Source organism: Gopherus evgoodei, chromosome 4 (genome assembly GCF_007399415.2).
Source record: "Gopherus evgoodei ecotype Sinaloan lineage chromosome 4, rGopEvg1_v1.p, whole genome shotgun sequence".
In the NCBI taxonomy this organism is placed as follows: domain Eukaryota; kingdom Metazoa; phylum Chordata; order Testudines; family Testudinidae; genus Gopherus; species Gopherus evgoodei.
This window is the reverse complement of record NC_044325.1, coordinates 24,605,962-24,631,434: the sequence shown is the minus strand read 5'-3', so window position 1 is coordinate 24,631,434 and position 25,473 is coordinate 24,605,962. Positions and strand designations below refer to the sequence as shown.

General features: G+C 42.5%; 1 long non-coding RNA gene across 1 annotated transcript; it reads left to right on the top strand.

Moving 5' to 3' along the window:
* The first annotated feature begins 597 nt into the window (after positions 1-597).
* On the top strand, positions 598-16,587 carry LOC115651369. Its single transcript, XR_004000341.1, has 3 exons — positions 598-631; positions 1,306-1,308; positions 16,543-16,587. It is a non-coding gene; the product is annotated as an uncharacterized LOC115651369 (long non-coding RNA).
* Positions 16,588-25,473: the final 8,886 nt, after the last annotated feature.

Genomic DNA, 25,473 nt, shown 5'->3' with positions numbered 1-25,473 from the left:
GTGGGATTCGTGTGTCAAGCAATGATCATTGAGAAAGATATTTCATTCTTGATCTGCTCTGCCATTGTAAAGATGGAACACACTCAAAATGGTCTTGGTTAGACTTGGTTGTACATGTCACGGACTATAATATTCAGACAATCAAGTCTGTCTTCAGGGCATCTTTAAGTTCTGGGAATGACCATGCTCGGATGCCTAAGCAAATACCATCCATATATGTGAACTTGCAGGACTGGGTGAGCGGAAGGTTGTTTCTGTACAGATTTAATAGAATCAGCACCAGCACAGTCCCTTGGATAGACCATTGGTTCGTCTTTCACACATTAATTCTGCCTCCCATGTGCACTCAGAAATGTCTGATGCAGAGGAGAAGTTAAGCAACACTGACTACCCAGGCACGGTACGCTCTTGACAATTTGACTAAGAGCCCCATGTGCCAGGCCACATCATATTCTGCTGTTAGGTCCAGAAATAAGGCTCCTCCCTTCTTCAGGTTTTCTGAAAATCATTTTTGAGGAATGTTGTCAAAGCAAGCAGTTGAATTAAGGTGTTATGACCTCTTCAAAAGCCTGCTTGCTCGATGCTGAATATTGACTCTGTAGTAAGATGAGGCCCTGAAACAAACTCTTGTGTCAGAGGCCCAGTCTAAGGCCTGAAGCCTGAACCAAAGTTCCTCCAGACATTGCTAAGCAAAAGCTGGGCTGTGAGCCAGAGGCAGGCTTCACTCACAGAAGTTGGCGAGAAGAGGATTGTTAGAAGCAGGTGCATTCACATATAAGTGCTAATAAGAGGAACTTGTGCCAAGATGGCACCTGGACAGCCTGATAAAAGGACACTCCATAAACATAACAAGGAACAGGCAGGTGCATCTTAAAGACAGGGTCAAAAGGACAGCATGATGGATAGATCTCTTTGTCTGAAACAACATGATCAAAGGGGGAGACAGCACCCTAATGAGCCAAGGGGCTGTACCTCAATACGTCAGTAGAGATGAATAACACTGCTCTACAGCCAAAATGCCTCTGAAATAAATGTAGTCCAACTTTACTAATTCTGGATCACTGAGAATGAAAATGTTGCTTAAAATTGTTGATTGGCTCTAGTTTTCAAGATATGCTATTGGGTCAGTATATACGACCCTTGACTTGGGAATGGCAGAGGATAAGTGAGTTATAAAGGGAAGGGATCTCAATTTAAACCAGAAATGACTAAAATACATCTTTGACTGGATCTATGAATAAATCTATAACTGGGTTTGGATAGTACTTGCTTTTTAGGCAAAACAATGAATGATGCAATCTGAAGCTGGTATTGTGTCATACATGATATGAATTGCATCATGTTATTCCTAGAAGTCATGGATGATGCAATCATAATGAAGCTTACATCACTCTGCTGAACAAATTGCCCTATATCAGCTCTAGAAATCATACAGTGTCGTGCTCTCTTATTTGTCTGCGTTTGATTTTGCAAAGGGACACATTTCTGTTTAGCCAAAGTAAGCAGAGATGCCTCGTACTTGTGTGAACAGTGCAGATAACTTCTGCTATGTTTGTGGTGAAGTGACTTTTGCATCACAAAAGAGCAGTACAACCACTATGGTTAAGAAAGCCTATCACCTTTATTTTGGCTGCAAAATTGGAGATCAGGACAAGAGGTGGGCCCCACACATATGCTGCAACACTTGTGCAACAAATCTTCGCCAGTGGTTGAACACGAAAAGGAAATCTATGCCTTTTGCAGTGCCAATGATTTGGAGAGATCCAACAGATCATACCAGCAATTGTTACTTCTGCATGGTGCCTCCAGTTGGGAAAGGTGTGTCAAAGAAGAAAAAGTGGACTGTGCATTATCCAAACATTCCATCAGCTATACACCCAGTACTCCACAGAGAAGGACTGCCGGTTCCTGATGCACCAGAATCATTCTCACTTGAGTCAGATGAGGAAGAGGAAGAGGATGAAACTTCTGGTTCTGAACCATCAATGTCACAGGACCCACATTTTCTCCCATCCTCCTCCTCTGAACCACACCTCATAACACAAGGTGAACTGAATGATCTTGTCAGGGATTTGGAACTACCCAAGAGTAAGGCAGAGCTGTTGGGCTCCAGACTACAGCAGTGGAATCTCCTGGCAGGCTATCAGGGCAAATAGAGCCCATCAATGCTTGCAGACTATTGCTGGACAGTGACAAGAGATGCTCCATTTAATGAATACAAGAGACAAGCCAAGAAGCACTGAATAGGACTAAACTATGTACATAATAGTTTTTTGCCTTTTGTTTCATAATAAATTTTATTTATATAACACTTTTGCTGATTTTTAAAGTGTTACATAAACAGGACAGGTGAAATATTATCATGTAAAGCAACCATAAACGTATGAAAAGACCTAGGTTTACAATTTATGATTAAAACTCTACTATCTACACAATATACATAGACATAAAATGTAAAAACTTAAATATCCTAGAAACAGCAGTCAATCAGTTGTTTTAATTGTCATATTTGAATTCAGCACATCAAAATACATAATAAATGTCACATTTTATCTCTGAAGCAGACGACTTCTCAAAAATTGTAGCCCAGTGTAATCTGTCCTGTAACTGTATAAAAGTATGTCCCAGAGTGCGCATCTTTGTCTGGCCTAGGGGGCAGTGGGAAGTCCCACCACTGACAGAGCCGGTCCATTGTCAGGGGGCACAAATTCGTAGTATGTTTTGTAGAGTTTACGGGAAACTATTACTGTGCTTCGTTTGACAATAAAACTGGCTCGGGTTCCTTCATACCTTACCAGAGTCTGTGGTCTTTGGGGGTTCTCTCGGAGTCTGCTGTGTCAGCTATCTGCCCAGAGCTGGGGCAGCACACAGAGGGAACACGCACACAGCCAACTGTTATCATCAAACAAGAGCAGAGCACCACACTGGTAGTTATTGACAACAGACTCCACTTGTGGGGAGATGCAATGAAGAGTAAGACACTCCAGCACCTTGAATGGCACAGACAACAGTTATCAGTCGATAGCTTGCAACATTATATGGGTCCTTCTCCATTTCCAGACTCCTTCCATTTTAAAAGCATTTGCAGTTTTTATCTTCAGTCACTGTAGATGTTCAAAGTGGGGAAATCACCAGTTGCCTCAATGTCTTTCTGTTAACTTTAATGGCTCATTCTTGTCTTTTCCTGGGTTGTGTAATGGATCATTCCTTGAGTCTGGTTTTGTGTAAACACCTGGCTTGGGGTGCCTTTCCCTGGCAGATTGCTCACTGTCCTGCTGTGAGGTGGAGCTGAAGTTTTTGAGACCAGTTCTCTATATACATATATATCCAGGCTGTGGTTATGAATTTATCTCATAGTGATTATTAAGTTTTGAACACTTCTCTAAAGACCTTAATTTACATATTTGTACAGCACAATAACATTGTATACAATCAGTTGATTCAATTGCTTATTCTTGAGTCAAACCCTCTGTTCTCCCATTGGGGTATCTGGACCCTGATTGTCACAGGACATTGGAGACAAGATCAGATTTTCTCAGGAAGGGGTGGGAGCAACAGTTCTGAGTAAAAATGGAATAGTGGTAAGGACCTACAAAATAAAAAGGAGTCATATAAAAAATGGAAACTAGGTCAGATTATAAAGGATGAATATAGGCAAATAACACAGGAATGCAGGGGCAAGATTAGAAAGCCAAAGGCACAAAATGTGCTCAAACTAGCTATGGGAATAAAGGGAAACAAGAAGACTTTTTATCAATACATTAGAAGGAAGAGGAAGACAAGGACAGGGTAGGCCCACTGCTCAGTGAGGAGGGAGAAACAGTAACAGGGAACTTGGAAATGGCAGAGATGCTTAATGACTTATTTGTTTCGGTCTTCACTGAGAAGTCTGAAGGAATGTCTAACATAGTGAATGCGTATGGGAAGGGGGTATGTTTAGAAGATAAAATAAAAAAAGAGCAAGTTAAAAATCACTCAGAAAAGTTAGATGCCTGCAAGTCACCAGGGCCTGATGAAATGCATCCTAGAATACTCAAGGAGTTAATAGAGGAGGTATCTGAGCCGCTAGCTATTATCTTTGGAAAGTCATGGGAGACGGGAGAGATTCCAGAAGACTGGAAAAGGGCAAATATAGTGCCCATCTATAAAAAGGGAAATAAAAACAACCCAGGAAACTACAGACCAGTTAGTTTAACTTCTGTGCCAGGGAAGATAATGGAGCAAGTAATTAAAGAAATCATCTGCAAACACTTGGAAGGTGGTAAGGTGACAGGGAATAGCCAGCATGGATTTGTAAAGAACAAATTGTGTCAAACCAATCTGATAGCTTTCTTTGATAGGATAACGAGTCTTGTGGATAAGGGAGAAGCGGTGGATGTGGTATACCTAGACTTTAGTAAGGCATTTGATACGGTCTCGCATGATATCCTTATAGATAAACTAGGCAAATACAATTTAGATGGGGCTACTATAAGGTGGGTGCATAACTGGCTGGATAACCATACTCAGAAAGTAGTTATTAATGGCTCCCACTCCTGCTGGAAAGGTATAACAAGTGGGGTTCCGCAGGGGTCTGTTTTGGGACCGGCTCTGTTCAATATCTTCATCAACGATTTAGATGTTGGCATAGAAAGCACGCTTATTACATTTGCAGACGATACCAAACTGGGAGGGATTGCAACTGCTTTGGAGGACAGGGTCAAAATTCAAAATGATCTCGACAAATTGGAGAAATGGTCTGAGGTAAATCGGATGAAGTTCAATAAAGACAAATGCAAAGTGCTCCACTTAGGAAGGAACGATCAGTTTCACACATACAGAACGGGAAGAGACTGTCTAGGAAGGAGTATGGCAGAAAGAGATCTAGGGGTCATAGTGGACCATAAGCTAAATATGAGTCAACAGTGTGATACTGTTGCAAAAAAAGCAAACATGAGTCTGGGATGCATTAACAGGTGTGTTGTAAACAAGATATGAGAAGTCATTCTTCCACTCTACTCTGCGCTGGTTAGGCCTCAACTGGAGTATTGTGTCCAGTTCTGGGCACCGCATTTCAAGAAAGATGTGGAGAAATTGAAGAGGGTCCAGAGAAGAGCAACAAGAATGATTAAAGGTCTTGAGAACATGACCTATGAAGGAAGGCTGAAAGAATTGGGTTTGTTTAGTTTGGAAAAGAGAAGACTGAGAGGGGACATGATAGCAGTTTTCAGGTATCTAAAAGGGTGTCATCAGGAGGAGGGAGAAAACTTGTTCACCTTAGCCTCTAATGATAGAACAAGAAGCAATGGGCTTAAACTGTAGCAAGGGAGATTTAGGTTGGACATTAGGAAAAAGTTCCTAACTGTCAGGGTAGTTAAACACTAGAATAAATTGCCTAGGGAGGCTGTGGAATCTCCATCTCTAGAGATATTTAAGAGTAGGTTAGATAAATGTCTATCAGGGATGGTCTAGACAGTATTTGGTCCTGCCATGAGGGCAGGGGACTGGACTCGATGACCTCTCGAGGTCCCTTCCAGTCCTAGAATCTATGAATCTATGACGTCGGAAGCTAATGTTAATAAGCAAGATCATCCAAGAAACAAACTTAGCTGGGCTCAATTTTTAAATGCACCTCAAACTTGTCCAATTTGCTCATGCTTTGTTCACCTCAAAATGATCTTTGCCTATTGCCTATATATAAATGCAGGCAGAACAACTTTTCCATTACTTTCAACAGGATTTCATAGAATCATAGAATTATAGACTTTAAGGTCAGAAGGGACCATTATTGATCATCTAGTCTGACCTCCTGCACAATGCAGGCAAAAGAAGGTGCAGAGAAACTTCCAGCAAGTGACCCAAGCCCCACTGAAGAGGAAGGTGAAAACCCCCCAGGGCCTCTGCCAGTCTGCCCTGGAGGAAAATTCTTTCCCGACCCCAAAGATGGCGATCAGCTAAACCCTGAACATGTGGGCAAGACTCATCAGCCAGACACCCAGGAAAGAATTCTCCATAGTAACTTAGATCCCACCCCATCTAAGATCCCTTCTGCTGTCTGTTTTTAAGCAGTCAGTGTGAATTACTTTTTGAGCTACTCTTATATTGACCCTAAGCTTTTTGAACTGGTGATATCATTGGGCTAAGAAGCTCGAAAATGAAAAATGACCTAACCAGGGATGTTCTTGTGACTTCATGGAAAGTGGTCACTCTTCTAGGAAACAATAGGGCCAATATTTTCAAGTATGGGTGCCTAAAGTTAGGTTCCTTAATCCATATTTAGTTTCTTAAATATCAGCCTTATTTAAGTGACAAGCACCCACAAATCCCAATGAACATAATGTGAGCTCAGGAACTCACTGCCCATCATGAGTTTTTATAATTAAGGGTCTAGATATAGATTTAGGACTCTAATTTTAAGCGCCCATGTTTAAAAGTTCTGATTTAAGTTTGTGGCAGGGGAGGTTTCAGATCTTTGATAGCTGGCGACTGTGTTTATTGGCTCAAAGAATTTTCATTTCTTATTAGTTACTTTGACTGAAGAAGTATCCAGTAAATCCTTCTCTTGATTCTTCTGCACAGCAGCTATATGTACCTTCTTGTAGAATTACAATAATATGCCATGCTGTTTTACACCAAGAAGGACATATGATGCACCTTTCAATGAGAAGGATTAAAATTCACACACATCAGCTGGTAATCTTTCTGCATTCCGTACTTCTGCAACTTATTTCTGCATTCATACCAGCTAGAATCCAAGAAGATTCAATCCCATTATGACCGAACGAGACCTTATATTCGATGCCTCCAGCAGGAAAAGTGTTAATACTGCAATGTAGACAATGACCTCTGGTCTGAGCAGAACACCTCAGGCACAGAGAAAGGAATTAAATTAATTGATAATGAATAACTAAAACTTCTGACTCTCTTTGTAACTGCTTTCCCGACAGGGCTTCCTCCAGCTTCTACATAATAATTAAAAGCAGGTTTTGGTGGCACTATTTCAGGGAGTTTAAAGCAAGCAGGAATTTCTGAAAGTGAACTATTGCACTTTTTTAACAGCAAGAAGTGAGAACAGAATAAGCACTTTTTATCTCCTGATTTAACACACACAAGAAAAGAAGAAAATGGAAACAGGGAGGGGAAAAAGCAAATAAAAAAATACAAGCTATGAAAATTAAGACTGGGAAAGGGCTATTAATACGGGAGTCCAATCAACCTGTTCCCTGATGTTCATCTCCGCTGGCCTCTCTGCTCCAGAGCTCAGACTTCCAGACCCAGTTGAATGTACAGTCAAAGCAAAAATGGATCACATTCTCCAGCAGTTGCCTATACACATCTGGAAAAGAAAGTACATAATGTGATCTATGAAGGATCATGAATAGCCATGAAGGAAAAACATACCTTTAGTTCATTAAATAAACAGATGTTTATTTCCTGAACCTGAAATACTTCCAAGGCATTTTCCTTTTCTTGCACATAATATGACTTTAAAATTCAGCTCTATATACCAGTAACTCCTTCTATGAATTCATATTTCTTTGACACAGTCATGCTGTTTTATTCACAAACAAAAGTGAAATGTGTTATTTTGTTGATTCTTTCTGCTCTCTATAAAATGTCATTCCCATGTCAATATGGTTTCTATAAAGGTTAGCAAACTTCTCAGCAAAAAAATATTTCAAAACCCCAAAGTGACGTAGATGCCTAAGTCTCATTGAAAGACAGTGGGACTTTTGCTCCTAAATGACTCTTGAGAATGGGTCTTAGCTGCTTTTGAAAATTCTATCCGTAGACTTTTCCTTTTCAAAGTGCTTTATAAATATTGACTAACTCCCAGAACTCCGGTTTACGTCAGTTAACAGGATTATTCCTATCTGACACAGGAGAAACTGAGGCAGAGTCATTTATTGATTTGCCCATTGTACACAAATGGCTGGTATAAGAGAAGGATTCTATCTAAGGAATTCCTAGTGCCCACTTCTGTATTTTGACCATATCTGTCTAATAACAAAATGCTAGTGTTGTTCCTCTTCTTTGCTTTAAATGGATGAAATTCACCTGGGAAAAGAATTGTTTGTAAACCACTCCACAATGTTTAAGACCTTTACAGGGATTGCGTAAGAGGTTTGCTGGATGACCGGCCATATAGGGGTGTCTACATTCGATGGAAGAGCCTGTGCACAAGCCCTGCCTAGGCTGAGGTAGAAGGCTACACTGGGGGCTAGATCAGGACAAAGGGAGCAGGAATCAGATATTAGCACTAATGCAATACAGTGTCTCCAGCTTCCTGCACAACTTGCAGAGAACTGCTGTGACCACTATCCCAGCCTATAGATTGGAGTATCAGCAGCCCTGACCCCTCGTTTCAGGTGGTAGATTTCATCTACCCCCATCGCTGCATACTCCACTTACATAGAGCTCAGCTGGGCTTTTTGCAGGTGGAATAAATTTCACTATCCAAAACTAATCCTTTTTTTAATGCTTCTCCTTGCTGCCCAACTCTCTCTATTCTAAATAGGTTCTGACTCTGCATTATTTTTCTGTTGAGATCAAAATGCATTGGAACATTCTAGTGTTTGGGTAAGAATTAAAGGAAGAAGGAGCAGAGTAGAAAAAAAGCCTTTCCCCCACATAGCAGAAGGCAAAGAAATACTACAGATAAAGGAGGGTGATTGATTAATAAAGAAGAAAAGAGACACACTTGTGGTGACTCCAAAATGGCAGAACTACTAACCTGCTTTTTTAAAATGTCTCTAACTAGAAAACTAAGGAAAGGGGATCTAAGCAACTAGAGAGTTATGGACATTTTGCTAGTACAGCTGTTTATAAAAAGCAGATAAGAAAATACCTAGAAACACTGAATATATGCAGGGCCGGTGCAAGGAAGTTTCGTGCCCTAGGCGAAACTTCCACCTTGCACCCCCTCCAGCTAACCCCGCCCCCCCATGGCAGCTAACTCAGCCCCCCACCCAGGGAGCCTCCCCTACAGCAGCTATCCCCCACCACTGTGACAGCTAACCCCTCTCCCCCCGTCCCCCCATGGCAACTAACCCTGCCTGGGGAGACTTCCCTCCCTCTCCTGGCAGCTAACCCTGCCTGGGGAGACTTCCCCCCTACTCCCCCCCCCCCGGCAGCTAACCCTGCCTGGGGAGACCTCCTGCAGAAACTAAGCCTGCCTGAGTAGCCCGCCCCAGCTCACCTCGGCTCCGCCTCCTCCACTGAGCACGTCGGCGCTGCTATAATTCTCCTCCCCACCCAGGCTTGCGGCGCTGATTGGAGGAGACTTAGAGCAGGGCTGTGTGCTCAGCGGAGGAAGCAGAGTGGAGATGAGCTGGGGCAGGGAGCGGTTCCCCCCCCCATTATTGCAGTCAGCCCTCCCCGCGCGCCCCTCACCCATCTCATCTACACCTCCTCAACTGAGGGGGTTTTTAGGTGCTACCAACCACTAGACGCCCTAGGCGGTGACCTAGTTTGCCTAAATGGTTGCACCGGCCCTGAATATATGTCAAACAAGAGGTTTGGATAGAAAATGCATCCCGAAGTCTTAAGGAACTTAAATTAAGCTCTTTAACTTAATGAAGAACTGGCAGTGTTGGAACCCCAATGTGGCCCTCAGGCCAAAACGTTTGCCCACCACTGGTCTAGTCAGTAATGAAAACATTGAATAGTACCAGACCCATGACAGACACCCCAAGGACCCCTCTAGCTATGTCCTCCCAGTTTGACAATGAAACACTGATAACTACTTTGAGTATGCTTTTCAACCAGTTGTGCACCCACTTTATAATTTCCTCTAGATTACATTTCCCTAGTTTATCAGACTGTCATGTGAGACTTCTCAAAAACCTTACTAAAATCAAGATATGTCACATATACAGCCTACCCCTCATTCACTAGGCCAGTAATCCAGTCAAAGAAGAAAATTAGGTTGGTTTGGCATGATATGTTTTTTGACAAATCCATGCTGGCTATTACTTATCATCCTTTTATCCTCTAGGTGCTTACAAATTGACTGTTTAATCATTTGTTCGAGTATCTTTCCAGGTATTGAAGTTAGATTGACTGGTGCATAATTCTCTGGGTCCTCTCACCCCTCCCCTCATTTTTAAAGAGAGGTACTATGTTTGCCCTTCTTCAGTCCTCAGGGACTTCACCCATCCTCTGTGAGTTTGAATAGATAAATTGCTTATTGTTCTGAGACTGCTTCAGCTAGTTCCTGAAGTACCCTAGGATGAATTTAGTCAAGCCCTGTCAACGTTAATATCTCTAACTTGCCTAAATAGCTTTGGGACAGAATGTATCCCTGTATTCACATCCTATACATTATTGTAATAATCTCTGTACAAAGTACATCTTGTGAGGGTTCATTTAAAAACTAGACATGTCAAGTGATTAAAAAAACTTAATGGTGATTAGTCGTGCAATTAAACAATAATAGAATACCATTTATTTAAATATTTTGGATGTTTTCTACATTTTCAAATATATTGATTTCAGTTACAACAAAGAACACAAAGTGTACGGTGCTCACTCTATATTTATTTTTTATTACAAATATTTGTGCTGCAAAAAAGAAATAAAAGAAATAGTATTTTTCAATTCACTTAATACAATTACTGTAACACAATCTCTTTATCATGAGAATTGAACTTGCAAATGAAGAATTATGTACAAAAAAATAACTGCATTAAAAATAAAACAATGTAAAACATTAGAGCCTACAAGTTCACTCAGTCTTGTTCAGCCAATCGCTAAGAGAAACAAGTTTGTTTATATTTGCAGGAGATAATGCTTCTTATTTACAATGTCACCTGAAAGTGAGAACAGATGTTCGCATAGCACTGTTGTAGCCGGCGTTGCAACATATTTACCTGCCAGATGTGCTGAAGAGTCATATATCACTTCATCTTCAACCACCATTCCAGGGGACATGCATCCATGCTGATGACGGATTCTGCTCGATAATGATCCAAAGCAGTGCAGACCAATGCATGTTCACTTTCATCATCTGAGTCAGATGCCACCAGCAGAAGGTTGATTTTCTTTTTTGATGGTTCAGGTTCTGTAGTTTCTGCATCGAAGTGTTGCTCTTTTAAGACATCTGAAAGTATGTCCTGATCAGATTTTGGAAGGCATTTCAGATTCTTAAACTTTGGGTTGAATGCTGTAGCTATCTTTAGAAATCTCACATTGGTACCTTCTTTGCGTTTTGTCAAATCTACAGTGAAAATGTTCTTAAATATTAACAACATGTGCTGGGTCACCATCTGAGACTGCTATAACATGAAATACATGGCAGAATGCAGGTAAAACAGAGCAGGAGACATACTATTCTCCCCCAAAGAGTTCAGTCACAATTTAATTAATGCATTATTTTTTTAACTAGCTTCATCAGTATGGAATAGAATGACCAGATGTCCCAATTTTATAGGCACAGTCCCAATTTTGGGGTCTTTTTATTATATAGGCTCCTATTAACCCCCACCAGCTGTCCCGATTTTTCACACTTGTTGTCTGGTCACCCTAACATGGAAGCATCTCCTCTGGAATGGTGGCCGAAGCATGAAGGGCATACGAATGTTTAGCATATCTGGCACATAAATACCTTTCAATGCTGGCTACAAAAGTGCCATCCAAAAGCCTGGGTTCTCACTTTCAGGTGACATTGTAAATAAGAAGCCAGCAGTATTAGTTCCTGTAAATGTAAACAAACTTGTTTCTCTTAGCAATTGACTGAACAAGAAGTAGGACTGAATAGATTTGTAGGCTCTAAAGTTTACACTGTTTTATTTTTGAGTGCTGTTATATAACAAAAAAAATCTACATTTGTAAGATGCACTTTCACAATAAAGAGATTGCACTATGGTACTTGTATGGGGTGAATTGAAAAATACTATTTCTTTTGTTTATCATTTTTACAGTGCAAATATTTATAATAAAAAACAACAAAGTGAGCACTGTACACTTTATATTCTGTGTTACAATATAAATCAATATATTTGAAAATGTAGAATAACATCCAAAAATATTTAATACATTTCAGTTAGTATTCTATTGTTTAACTGTGATTAAAAGTGCGATTAATCACGATTATTTTTTTTAATTATGATAATTTTTTTGAGTTATGTGAGTTAACCACAATTAATTGACAGTCCTATTAAAAACTCATAATTTGCTGGTCATTATTGTCCTGGTAAAATGTGTGGCAACAGTGTATGTAAAGTTATAAGATTCCACTAACACATTTCCAAACTGAGATGAACAGGCATTTCTTAAACAAAGGAATGTTTGCTCTAATTAATTTGCATTTAAGCAATAAACAGAGTCATCAAGAAGGAAGGGGAAACAAAGGAAGCTCAAACAGGTGAGGAAAGAGCAGAAGGGAACATCCTTCCCCACTGGCTTTGTGTCTCCTGATATTGAGTTGGAAATGTTTTTCAAGAGGGGAACTGAAGATATAAACAGGAGGGACAAACACCTAAAGGCACCCCTCATCCTTATCGCATTCACCCACCACATGTGAAGTGAAAAAGGAAGCATTAGCCAGATTCTGAGAGAAGGGGTCTTGATCCAAGAAGTTTGTTCAATAAGACTGCTAAAAGCAAGTGGTAAGAAAACTGCTTTGAATTTAACATAATTTGTTAAGTTAGGCACCAGTTGCGTTTTATCTTTTTCTTCTAACCATTTCTGACTTTTATGCCTTGTACTCATTTAAAATCTCTCTCTTTGTAGTTAATAAACTTTGTTTTTTGTTTTATCTAATCCAGTGTGCTTGAATTGAAGTGTCAGGGAAACTCCATTTGGAGTGGCAAGTTGTGCGCATACTATTTCTCCTGAAGAAATAACAGACCTAATATAACTTGTAGTGTCCAGGAGAAGGCTGGGCAGTACAGGACATACATTTCTGGGGGGAAATCTAAGATTGGGAGTGTGTTGGGATCACCCTGCAGTATAAAGAAGGCTGGGGAGAGTCAGAGTGTAACCCAAGTGTAGCTGGCAAATTGCAGTTACAAACATTGCATGCTTGTGAGTGGACCAGATGAGACCTCCTTCAGCAAGGCATGATAATGCATCCAAGATTGCACTACAAGGGTGGCACAGTTGCTCATTAATCTAGATTGTTTCCAGTTATGTCACGATTCTTTAACTTGTTCTTTCCATATTCTAGTTTGTGTTCCTTCTCCCTTGTTGTTAATATTAATAGTGTTAAGGAACTGGTCACATTTAACTTTTTTAGCAAAGATTGAAGCAAAATAGGCATTAAACACCTTGGACTTCTTGATGTTGTCTGTTATTAGCTCTCCTTCACAGCTAAGCAGTGGGACTACACTTTCCTTCATCTTTCTCTGGTTTCTAACATATTTAAAGAACCTCTTCTTATTGCCTCTTATGTCCTTTTACAGGTGTAACTCATTTTGTGCCTGAGCCATTTTGATTTTGTCCCTACATTCTTGTGCTATTTTGCTGTACTCATCTTAGCAATTCACCCATGTTTTCACTTTTTGTAGGATTCCTTTTCATTTTCAGGTCATTAAAGGGCTCTTGATTCAACCATATTGGCCTCTTTCCATTCTTGCTATGTTTCTTTCACATCAGGATAGTTTGACATTGTGCCTTTAATATTAACTCCAATTTCTCTCCAGTAGTCAGAATTGAGTCTAAAATGGCTGCCTCCTGATTACTTCCTCCATCTTCTTTTCCTTTATCAATCTTCAGCAATAATTGGTCCACGGTCTCCTTACTGACTTTAACCAGGCATGAAGGGCATGGGGATTATCTTACAAGTGGTGGGATGCAGCTTGCAAGCAAATCCTACATTTCAGTAAATAAAAGTGGCTGAAAACCCCGTAGTAAAAGTGGTTTCCCCCCTTTAATCCTTTGCTCACTGAAGCATCTACCTCTGTCCAGATCTGACCAGTGAAAGAAAATGAGTGGTTTCCACAGAGAATCACTCAATTCTATTATTGAGCCTGGCTAATCAGAGTGCCCACAGCTCAAAATGGTCTAGTTCTGCTATTCTGGATGCCACAGTTACTACTGCTGAGGAAAAGAAAACTATCTTCTTCTCACGTGTAGCATAAAAATACCAACATTCTGTGTGGTGTGATGGACTAAATTGTCAGTGAACCTTAGCGATCCAGCCAGCTCCCTTGCTGCTTCATCAGGTGCACACCATTCTGACCTGTTAAGGGGCACAGGGACATCTTGATGCCTTTCCCTGCAGAGTCAATGGTCATGGATAGCAAAGGCTAAATAGTCCAAGAGTGGCCCAGTAGCTGATTAGTTATAAAGCCCTGAGTCATTCTGGAAAGTCATAAGTAAATTGTAGCTCATGTGGAGGTTTAAAAACTTTCTATTTTTAGCATTAAAAACAAAAATCTGTACTTTTATTGGAATCTTGAGGTGCAGCTGACTTTTCCTGGAAAATGTTGAAAATAATTTTATTTCAAAACACCCAGATTTATGCTTTATATGTCTTCTGAATATTTTCTCCTTAAAAGCTCATCTACTGTTGCTGATAAATTATCTCCCTACATGCCAATGTAATCTTCACAATGGGCCCAATCCTGTGACGTGTTGAGCACCCAATTTCCACTGAGTTCAGTACCAATCATGATTTGACCCTTTCTGACATAATAATTTTTAAATGAACCAGTTATGATGTCACAAACTGAGAACCATCATTTCAAGTGGGCAATAAACAGGAGCACACAGATCATTTAAAAATGATACTTTCAAAGAAAATACCGATAACAGAAATGAGGAAAGGGAAATATGGATATGATCCAGGAGAATTGTTATTAAGTTGTATTTTTCAGATTTTTTTTGGTGAGGCTTCAAAAGGTCTGTTTAGAAAGCAGTGCCTCTGCATTTTTTTATACCCAAAGTCCCACTTGATATTTATTATATGGGTACTGCAAAAATCAGATGTCTTGCCTGAAATCTCAGGTTTCAATTAATGATATTTTTTCAGATACACAAAAAGAGTGACAGGATTATAGACCCAAATTGCTGGTATTTTAAGAATCTCACAGGCTCAGCACCATGTGCCATTCTAGCCTCCCAGTGTATCCTCCGTGGTTAAAATTCTTAAGCACTTTAAATTCTTTTGGTCAGTATTTTTTTTCTTTCAGGGAAGACAAATAGAAGCACATTCCAAGTAACCATTTATAGTGTACAGAAAATTACAAGATACTAAAATCACCTCTTTGAAGGTGTTTCCAGGGTTTAGACAGCTAAACAAATTTGTTCTTTTGAAAAAAACTGTTTAAATCTAGAATGTACTTATCTGTATTCCAACTTAAATGAAAAACAACAATAGAAACACAAAAAGAACGAGGAGTATTTGTGGCACCTTAGAGACTAACGAATTCATTTGAACATAAGCTTTCGTGGGCTAAAGCCCGCTTCATCAGATGCCTGCAGTGGAAAATACCAGTCTTTAAGGTGCCACAAGTACTCCTTGTTCTTTTTCTTGATACAGACTAACACGGTTACCACTCTGAAAATGGAAACACAGTAAACCATATGGGTCAGATCCTACAGTGGGATTTTTGCCTGAGTAAGGATGGCAGGGTCAGACCCTAAATTAGGACAACTTAGAAAGCCATTCCAATGGAATCAGCTATGAAACAATACATAGGATGTTTATTTCCAGTTGTGCTCAGTGAAACTTTAGAATCACACTACTCTTGGTGCCTCAAAAATAAATAAATAAATAATTCAAATTACAATAACCTAAAATTACACTGGACAACTTGCAAACAGCCAGGATGATAAGACCCCTCATGTCAGACTTGGGTATCTTAATGAGATGGAGGATACGAGAGCAATCTAGAAAAGTGGGTCACTTTCCCAAAGTGTGGTCACTTTCCCAAATACTTGGAGACTTTATTTCAACAAATTCTTCAGACAATCAATTTTAGGCTAAATCTGACTATAGCTATGTATAAATCAACTTACAAATGGATGGATAAAATCTATAGTCTGGTGTGGAAATTCCATTGGATGAATGCTCTGATATTCATTTTGCTGTTCCATACTAGGAATCATCTGGTTCTAAAAACATATTTGTGTTGTACCACTTGTGCACCAATTGTGTGGATTGTTTGCATTTTTCTTGGGAAGGATATAAAAAGAATATGCTTTTAAATCAGTTCAACCTCTTGGTTGCTGCTTTTGTCCTCCTTTAATGCTGATTATGATTCAAATTTCTTTTTAAATATCAACAAGAATCCTTACTAATAACTTATCATCTTACCTGATTTATTTAGACTAAGAGATGGACCCTTATTTTATGCTACTGAGGGAAGGGGAACCAACCTGAAAATAAAAACATATAACATTAAAGGTCAGATTTTCAAAGCTAGACTTGTAATTGCACAAATATATTTGTATACCCACACAGTCAGGCACCTAATGGCCATGTGTGATTGCAAGTACATACACACTGTGGGATTGATGCCAAAATGCATGCAAATGCCTGGATGCAGTTGTATGCACCTACCTTTCTATTTATAACTGTAGTAAGATGAGGCACTGGAACATAAACTCTTGTGTTAGAGGCCTAGTCTGAGGCATGAAGCCTGAACCAAAGTACTTCCAGGCATTGCTAAGCAAAAGTTGGCGAAAAGAGGGTTGCTAGAAGCAGGTGCGTCTACACATAAGTGCTAATAAGAGGATCTTGTGCCAAGATGACATCAGAACACTTCACAGACAAGACTTCACAGAAAGTCCCGCCACTGACTGAGCTGTGTCCATTGCCAGGGGGCACATGTAGAGTCTATAGGAAACTATTACCATGCTTTGTTTGACAATAAACCTGGCTCAGGTTTCTTCATACCTTACTAGAGTCTGTGGTCTTTGGGGGTTCTCTCGGGGTTTGCTGTGTCAGCTATCTGCGCAGAGCCGGGGCAGCACACAGAGGGAACACGCACGCAGCCGACTGTTATCATCGAACAAGAGCAGAGCACCACATCGATAGCTACTGACAACAATAACATTTCCAAAAATTAGATTGAATAGCCCCTAGCACAGTGAGACTGAGATCATGAGGGGGGCCTGTACATACAACCACAAATAAATAATAAAGTATTAACTATTAACTCTTTATGCAATTGTATAAATTCTCCACAGTAACTGTGTCAAAAACAAGCATAGAAAATACTTTAAAAATCGTAATGTCCATGAAACCGCAAGTCATTCTGTGGCACACACAGGGTGAAATCTGAGATTATTAACAATAAATGGGAGCCTTGTTTCAGCAGGGAGTTGAGGACTGCTTAAACCCCCAGAGGAAGCCAAGGAGATCTTTTGAGAATGAAGGTTATAGAGACATCAAGTAGAAAAGGGGTATTTGTCTCAATCTGCCCCACCATAGCACTGAACTCAGTCTCCTCTGCTGATATATGGGAGGCACTAAACCTCATGCTATCAACATCAAGAGAGAGCAGCAATGAAATAGATGGACTAAAAACTGCATAAGCACTAAAAAGTATCTTACAAATTTAAAAAAAAACAAAAACGGTGCTTGTTTTCAGCTTCTGGGGTTTTGGCAAGATCTCAGGTCCCTAGGCTCACTTTTGTGTACACACTTGAATGATGGGCTTGATTTAGAGACAATAATCCCCTGAGTTTTTACTATCCTAATCCATTGAAGTGGGAATGGATATGATGCCAAAATCAAAGAGTCATGTCCAGAGCCAATGGAAAACCACAGACAGAAAAACATTATGGATTCCTCAGTTTTTCAGGCCTTTTGTAATTTTTGCTGCTACCCACTGCATCTAAGCTTCACAATGTAATCAGTTTTCCACCCCAGCCTTGCAGAGAACCACCTCCAGCCCAAAAGCAAAAACGTTGGCCTAAATCTTTCCATGGTGTTATTTTATTACAGTCACTGGAATTACATCAAGGATAGATTTGGTCTGTTAATTCTACTCATCAAACACTTCAGTTCACTCTGATGCAGAATAAAAGAAAGACCACAGATGCTGGCTCTGTGATATGGTAAACCTGGACTGCTCAGGAACCCTCCTCCAAGCAAAAACAAATATAAACAATGCTGTGTGGAAAAGGACTTAACTTCAGAGTCAGGAGAAGAAAAGAACTTCTATAAATGAGCTCCCTATCGCCTATATTCTGTTATCCCAACTGATTCCTGATTTCTAGTAAAGTCAATGGGAATTGCAGCTGTTTAACACATCTTAATTTAGAGATCCCTCCATCCACCAGTGAAATGCAGCCACTTTTGGGGTGAAACTTGGAACTGTTTACTAGAAGCGTGATGGGGTGTACCAAGCCTGGGGCCCGGGGCCTGACCAGTCACTGTGGGCCAGGGGTGAAAGTTGTTTAAAGGATTTACCAGTACACTGGAGTCCTGGGAAGGGCATGGCCTCAACCGGAAGAGGCGTGGCCTCAATGGGAAGAGGTGAGGCCTTTAAATCACCTTGGAACTACCAGCTGAGAGCCCTGGGGTTCAGGGGCGAATTAAAGGGCCTGGGGCTCCGGCCATCGCAGAGCTCCAGGCCCTTTAAATCATTGTGGAAGCCCTGAGGCTGCTACCCTGAAGCGGCAGGGCTCAGGCTAGGGCTGGGATAGCGGCAGCAGGGCTCCAGTGGTGATTTAAAGAGCCAGAGGCTCCAGCTGCTGCGGGGAGCCCTGGGCCCTTTAAAGCGCTGCTGGAGCTCTGGCAGCTGGACTCAGGTGGCACTTTTAAGGGCCCGGGACTCCCCGCAGGAGCCAGAGCTCCGGGACCTTTAAATCCCCATCCGAGCCCGGCTGCCAGAGCTCTGGCAGTGATTTAAAGGGCCCAGGGCTTCCTGCAGGGGCTGGAGCCCTTGGCCCTTTAAATCAATGCTGGAGAAGCCGGTCCAGGCTGGCACGGCATACCAGCTCTTGCCAGTATGTTGTACCAGAGCATACCAGCTTACTTTCACCTCTGCCGTGGGCCCAGGAGACCACACCCCCTTGACCCGCTGGGCATGCTCCAGGTGGAAGGGACAGATAAAAGGAGGCAGTCCAGCCCAGTCTAGGCTGGCTGAGAAGGAGGAAGGACACGTATTGCAGGCTTCAGTAGAAGCACCTGCAGCTCTGCACATGGTGGGAACTGTGGATTGTATGACGCTCTGGATGACCAACCAGCTGTGGAGACTGACTGGGATGCCAAGACGAGCAGTAGGTAATAACCCTGGGAATGTATTAGAAACTGATGTTTAACCCCTTACCTGGTAATTTCCTCACTTCATAGGGCCAAGGCCAGCTCCAGCTTTTCTGCCACACCAAGCCGAAAAAGAAAAAAAAAATGGCGGCTCTTCAGCGGCAGCTCAGTCACACCACTTCTTCTGTGGCAGTCCTCCCTCTCTTCCTCTTCTGCGGCAATTCAGCAGCAGCTCAAAGAGGAAGAGAGGGAATGAGGGACCCGCTGCCGAATTCCCGCCGAAGACCCAGACATGCCACCCCGATACCGGACGGAGTGCCGTCTCTTTGAACTGGTCTACTGGTTGCCCCAAGCACCTGCTTCCTATGCTGGTGCCCGCAGCTGGCCCTGCATAGGGCCCTGGGTCAGAACCTGGTGGAGTAGGAGGGTGCAGGTTCCCCTACCCCCCTCCCACCGCCACACACACATTGCCACTAGCTGTGGCTACTGAAGGTTTGCTCTGCCCTGCACAGGGGCTACAGACTGATTGCTCTGCCCTACCCAGAGGGTCAGAACCCCCAACTGCTATTGCCTGTCCCAGCCAGGAGGCTCAAAAGCCATAGACAGTTTACTCTGTTCTGCCTTGCCCAGGGGCTGCAGACTGATTGTTTGCTTGGCCCCACCAGAGGCCCTGAGCTTTCCTTATTGCTATTGCCAGAGCCCACAGGGAGTCACCACAATTTCGCATGACAGGGTGTACCAACCCTTGACTGGGACAACCAGGATGGCTGTGCTTGACATGCAGGGCTCCCTGTGACAGCAGAGTACAAAATAAAGCTGCAAGTAGGCAAAGTAGAATGTGGTCAAGACACTGGGGTTAATGCTCCTGCTCTTATGAAAAGTACAACATGGTCTAGTAACCACACGTTTTATATCTCATCTGAAGGACCATTTAAAAGACAAGGAAAAACATGCTGAAGAATAGGAGTCAGGACTACTGCTCATGATGACTGCAAAGAACATGCATCCTCCCCACATTTTCTGCTAGATGGGTCTAGTCTTTAAACTACATGGCTGGTTTCTCCACCCTCTCTCCAGGACAAAAGTCTCAGGAAGAGAGAGAGAGAGAGAGAGACAGATCTTTGGCCTCTGACTACTCTTTACATTTTTTCTCAGCAGACTGATATTCAGTCAGCTGGTCAAAAACCCATCCCATTAGGCTGTCAGGGTTTCAATCTCTTGATATTATTCTTATGATCCATCACATGTGGTGACCAAGCGAGGCTACTCCATACTTTCTAGATCTGAGGTGTACTTGTTTCAGTAGCACTAAGTGAAACTGAATGCAGGTTAAGTTGAACAAATGGAACTTTACTAAACCCTGTGGACTGCTCTATCCATGTAGCTGAGCTGTGCCCGGCCTAAGTCTCCATGTTTCCAATTCCCCTAGTGTTTGCTCTGTGGAAGTCTCTCCAGGGACCATGGGCTCCCTGACTCCAGTTCCACTGATCATGATACAGTGCTCCCTCAATGATTTACAACCTATGTAGGAGGCCTATGGACAGGGCCGGCTCCAGGCACCAGCTCAGCAAGTAGGTGCTTGGGGCGGCCACGGGGAAGGGGCAGCATGTCGGGCTCTTCGGCGGCAATTCGGCGGTGGGTCCCTCAGTCCCTCTCGGAGGGAAGGACCTGCCGCCAAATTGCTGCCGAAGAAGAAAGAGGAGCTGCAGCCAATCACCACCACGACTTTTTTTTTTTCACTGTTTGGGGCGGCAAAAACCCTGGAGCCGGCAGCTGTGAGCCAACATTAGAGAAGTCTCCTTTCGCCTGATAGGCCCCTTGGAAAACATGTAAAGTTCTCATAGAAATGTGTCTATGGCAGAAATCTACAATTTTTCATAATTGTTTGGGTTATTTCTGGTTTAGATTGAATATGCTTGTGTGTGTTGTTCTGGATGTTTTAGTTCTTTTATCATTTTCATTAAGTGTCTTTTCCATCTGCATTTCAGAGTGTTATGAAATTGTGACTATCTTATGGGAGAGTTACACTTTTTATTTTTTTTGTGGTTGTTCTAATTCTGGTATTTGGTAACTTTTGCCCTTCATTTATTCTTCTGTATTTCCTTAAGGCTGCAAGCCATTTTTGTGGTGCTTCATGAGTTGTCTTGCCAACAAAATTCTTCTTGCACGTTATAGTGCATTGAAAGGATTTTCACCACCCATTCAGTATCTGTAAAAAGCTAAGCTGACCAGCAATTGTATACACAGAGCTAAATTTTGTCCTCAGTTATAGCTGCAATTGGTCTTCACATTTGTTACTGAAGGCAGAATTTGGCCCATTCTGTGTAACATAGTTACAGGTACACTATTATAGTGGTTAAGTACCTATATAGTACTACTATATATACATAAACAGTGTAACGAGGTGGTGTGGCTCCCCTCCTCATCCGGGAGGGTCGAGCCCCGTCACTCACCCAGAGGGGTGGGGCAACTAAGCGGAAGTCCCACCCCTCAAAGGGTCAAGCGGCGACCCGGAAGGATAAAAGCCGGCCTTCAGTTGGGGCCCGGCCACTGGCAGGAGCAGACCTGTCAGCGGGAGCTCCTGACTGGGAGGCTGCTGAGGCCGGTGTCCGGACTGGCCGGGGCCTCCCGACGCTCGCTATAACGAGGCGCTGCCAGAGCTTCCCTGCGCTCGCTACAACGAGGAGCCGCCAGAACCATCCCGCCCCTGCTGCAGCCCCGAGGACACCCCGGAACAGGCCTGGCCGGACTTCCCGGAGGAGCTGCCGGACTTGCCGCCCAGCCCTGGCCGTGACGAGCCTCTGTGGTGGGATGTCCCCAAAGCGGGTCCCACGAACCAGGTAGGCTTGGAGGGGGATACTGGAAGTAGCCCGGGGGCAGACGACCCGAGTCAGGCTGCAGATTTCCCGATACCCATGGCAGTGTGTTGCGGTCAGGATCCCCACTGACCACCTGCAGCAGTCATCACCGCTTCTAGGCCCTGGGGTTGAATGCAGTGGAGTGGGTGGGCCTGCGTTCCCCCTGCCACCCGTCCACGGGTGGCAGAATCCCCCTCCCCCCTCGGCCTGAAGAGGCCAGCTAAACGGTGATAACTGTGTATTGGTGCCTCGCCCGAACCTCAGGCTGGGCCCCCTTTGACTGTGCCACTGCTCGGTCCTGTCCCAAAGGGCCCGAGCGACCCGCACCCTTGCCAGCCATCCCTGAACCAAGAGGGCCGGAGCTGAGGTAACTGTGTATTGGTGCCCCACCCAAACCAAGGGCTGGGCCCCCTTTGATTGTGCCGCCACCCAGTTCTATCCCCAGAGACCGAGCCACCCGGACGGTGGGCTACAGTTCCAAGGACCTAGACCCTCAGACGACAGGTCGAGGTTGGTGTGGCTCCCCTCCTCATCTGGGAGGGTCGAGCCCCGGCAACGCCCCCGCTTACAACAGGTATAGTTATTTTTCAGTACAGAACAATGAGTGCAACAATATGTTGTTATGTAAGTATAACAAAATGTGATTATCAATCAGTGAAAAATGTTCCTAGTATGGGGCATGGTTAAGTAGAACCAGATGTTTTGTTTTGGGGTTTGTTTTTTTTCATGATTTTTAAAGGATTTTTCAGAATCTGAGATAAATATAAAATGTTTTCATAATTCTTTAAAATTTCAATCAAAGCCATTCTCCTGCAATACTGGAAACTAAAACCCAACAGCACTGTGACAGTGTTAGAGAACCAAAAAGTGAAATGGCCTAGAAAGAGAAGGTGCCAGGTCGCAATGCCTGAGTAGGGAACTGGGCCCAGCCATGCGGAACAGGGCCCACCTATGTGGTGTGAGTGTGGGGCAGGCTTGCTTTCCACCTACCTCCCCCTCACTGCCCAGGGCCTCCCCTCTACACTGGGCCTGCAACCCACTTAGAACCTTCTTATTTCCCACTGGTGAGTCAGGACCCATCATTTAGGAAACATTGCTCAGAGATTTGTGTGACAATGAAGAGATGCTAATATCATTTAATTTAATACAAGACAAACTCAAAGCATCCAAACACACAATGCTTTTCCTCCCCTTATTTACAAATCATACACATTCTATTTAAATTATTTGGCAAACCAACTCTGAAATCTTTAGTTCCTTCTCAGGATTATGCTTCTAGGACAGCTCTGCCTAAAGACTTCATATCTAATGCACAGTGACACCTGACTAAATCCTAGCTAAATACTCTGGACCATGTATGCAGTTGTGGTGTTAAACCCATGGGTTCCCATAAAGGAGGATCAACTCAGCCTGGAAAAATGCCTGAAAAACCTTCAGATCTTCAGAAAAAAATTAAAACTAGTAAATGTCAGATTTGCATAAATCCTCAAATTGTGATGAAATTAAACATTTCATCAGTTGGGTGTGCTGGAGCTGTGGCAGCTTAAATGGGGATATTAAGTATATTTCTTGGCACTGCCTTACAGCACAAAGAATTTAAAGAGGAATTCCACTACACTTAAATGATATTAACATAGATGCATGCCCTGATCCAGTAAGTTGTTTTCTAAGGCTTAAGGATCACGCAGCTCTTACTAACAGGCAATATGATCTATCCATCTCAGTAATCGTATAGCTCTTAAAATGAAGAGGTTTTTTTCTCTCCTTAAAGAGTGGTGGACTTCTTTTCTTGAGTGCATGAATTAGAAATATCTAATCCAGAGTATCCATCTCTTAGATGATTTCAGTAGTTTTCTTTATAAGATAGATTCTTCACTTGGTCACTCCACCCAGGAACTGTCTGCATACAGAACCCATTTTTATTTCATGAGAAAGCAAATGCCGAAGAGTCAGTGTTTTAATGATTGATGTTTGGGGGGCTTTCCCACTAGTTTTATCCCCATGCTCAAGAAACATCTCTTCCTCTTCAAGGAACAGGCTTCAGAGTAGAATGAGCAAGATTTGGGGTCCTTCTGCTACTAAGCAACAGAAGCCTTTGCAAGAGGAGGGCAGTCAGTGCTTACAGAGTACTTGTCTGATCCTCTTCCTCCAGGCGACAGCATTCCCTCAGAAAGGAAAGGTAGTATTTAGGGGAAGTGGTTTGGAAGTAGCCATTTTAGAGAGCAAGTTCCTGGCCCCTTTTCTTTCAGGCTACAGTGGCCTTTGGGGGAAGGTGGGCAGAACTGAACAGGCACTATTTGGGGATACCAGTAGTAAGGGCACAGGCTCCTTGGGCCATTTCCCCAGACAAATCCAGTTTGGGGCAAGGAGAGCAGGTGCAGCCTTTAACAGATGGTGGGCAGAAAATCAGGGACACTCCCAATCACGGACAAAAGAAAGGCTAATGAACACTGATTGCCTTCAGGAGATAGGGGTGAGGCATTGGAGCTGGCTCCTCTTTCCCCAGCGCTCTAGTGCCAGATTTTCTTTGCTGGTGCCAGCTTTCTCTGGCTGTCAGTGCTGGCCTTTTCCCACCATCCACAGTGGAACTTACTGCTTATGCCCAACATGCTATCACTGTCTGAAAGGATAATAATTTACTCTTTGGTTACATGAGCAAGTTTCAACCAATAAGATTTGTTAAAGTGTATTTCCACATACATGCTGACTACTAACATAGATTAGGAATTTGCCACCTGTGTTAAAGGGATTATGGGATACTAGTCTCCAGTCTATGAAAGTTTTCTTTTTGTGCTTGGACACCTCTGTATAACAAAAGCAATAGATTATCTGATTTTTACTTTTGTTTGCCATTACTGTACCTGATCCTACTCCCATAAAATCTAAGTCAAAATTCCCAATGACTTCAGTAGTGCAAGATTGAATCCTAAATGTGCAACTAATATAAGAGAGTCTGTTGTATAATCAGTTGGAGGCCATTTGACCAATGACAGCATTTTTGTCAAATTATATCATTAACATAAATGAGAGGGTTCGGGTAAAAGGATTTAAAATGAAAACACAATTTTTTATCAGTTCTTCCTACATTCATCCCTCCCCATCTCAGATCTTCTCACACAAACAGTGAATTACTTACACAGCTGTGGCTAGTATAGAGTGGGTTTGGAATAACCATGCTATTCCATGGCTCAGTCAGAAGCATGCTTTGGATGAAAAATGCAGAGAATGGCTCAAATTCCATACATGGATTTTTTTTCCAAAAATTAAACAAAAAAAACGGTCTTCCACCTTAGTGCGAAAAAAAATGAATAATATGCCAAAATGGGAAAGTAAACAGTTTTAAGAAAGGGTTAGAAAATATGCAAACTACTGCTCCATGACATCTGACCTGGTCAGAGCAGTGGAACGAATAACCCAGTGTCTGTATGAAACCAGGACTTGGATGAGGGCTCAGCTAGTTTTGGATTATTCCAAACA